The sequence below is a fragment of the Parambassis ranga genome, unplaced genomic scaffold (assembly GCF_900634625.1).
Source record: "Parambassis ranga unplaced genomic scaffold, fParRan2.1 scaffold_27_arrow_ctg1, whole genome shotgun sequence".
Taxonomy (NCBI): Eukaryota; Metazoa; Chordata; class Actinopteri; family Ambassidae; genus Parambassis; species Parambassis ranga.
The window spans coordinates 282,660-283,839 of record NW_021144800.1 but is presented as its reverse complement, the minus strand read 5'-3'; the positions used below and the strand labels follow the sequence as shown (position 1 = coordinate 283,839).

The 1,180-nt window shown below is 43.1% G+C and overlaps 1 non-coding gene across 1 annotated transcript; it reads left to right on the top strand.

Annotated features, from left to right (window-relative positions):
- The first annotated feature begins 542 nt into the window (after nucleotides 1-542).
- Nucleotides 543-614, top strand: trnap-ugg (transfer RNA proline (anticodon UGG)). The gene has a single exon. It is a non-coding gene; the product is annotated as a tRNA-Pro (tRNA).
- The last annotated feature ends 566 nt before the right edge of the window (nucleotides 615-1,180 follow it).

Genomic DNA, 1,180 nt, shown 5'->3' with positions numbered 1-1,180 from the left:
CCAGAATGAAAAGCAGTCCATAATGAAAGTCACAATTTTGGAATGAAATGCAGAAGTCCAGAATAAACAGTAGCATTCCAGTATAGACATCAGTATTCCGGAATGATAGGCAGAATTCCCGAATAACATCATAACATCATTTAATCAATAGGGCTCGACCGATTAGCTCGATCCCCATACGGCCAATCTGTGTTTTCATTGTTGAAGCGTGGACATGCCTGTTTCACTTACTGTGTGCTGGTTGGTACATTGGACTCAAGGATTGGTTTTTGAAGACACTCCTCCAAGTGGTGTCTTCAGTTCTGCTACTATTCTGGTTGGGAATCTGAGTTTTATGTGTTCAGGATCTCTGTGGGTGGATCTTGCAGGAAATCAGACTTTTAATCTGAGGGCCCAGGGTTCAAGTCCCTCTTCAGGAGCAACACTATATATCCCTAACCAGAAATCTTTGTACATATCTTTACCAATGTCAAACTAAGAAAAACATGTGCTTTGTGTTGTTCTTCCACCAACTGAAACATGAAAAGCAAGAAGTCATATGTGGCTCGTTGGTCTAGGGGTATGATTCTCGCTTTGGGTGCGAGAGGTCCCGGGTTCAAATCCCGGACGAGCCCTTATCTTTGAAATTCAGTAGATTAGATAGTCTGTCTCATGTTTACATTTACATCAACCCAAATAGGTTCATATTCCAATTTAGACCCTGTAAACAGCAGTCTGCTCAAACTCCTAGAAGCAATCATTCTAGAACTAATATTGTTTCTTCAAGAGAAGAAGTCTTTGCACTGAGGACTAACGTCGGAAGTAAAGGCTGCACGTAGACATTTTAAGCCAATGATCCCCTCGGCAATAATAAGGAATGTCAACTCACTACTGAATAAGATGGATGAGCTGTTTGCGCTGAACAATCAACAGAGTTACCGTGAGTGCAGCTTATACATCTTCACAGAGACGTGGCTCACTGATATGAGACTGGATGCTAACGTGGATCTACCAGGCTTTACTGCTGTGAGAGCCGACAGAGACACGAACGCTTGTGGGAAGAGCAGAGGTTCATCATATATGTGAATGAACGCCCAGGACATGTCTCAGTGAAAAAGGTACTGTGTTGTCAGGACTTGGAACTGTTAGCCTGCGGCCATATTACTTGCTGAGGGAGCTAAGTCACGTGATCGTGCTCTGT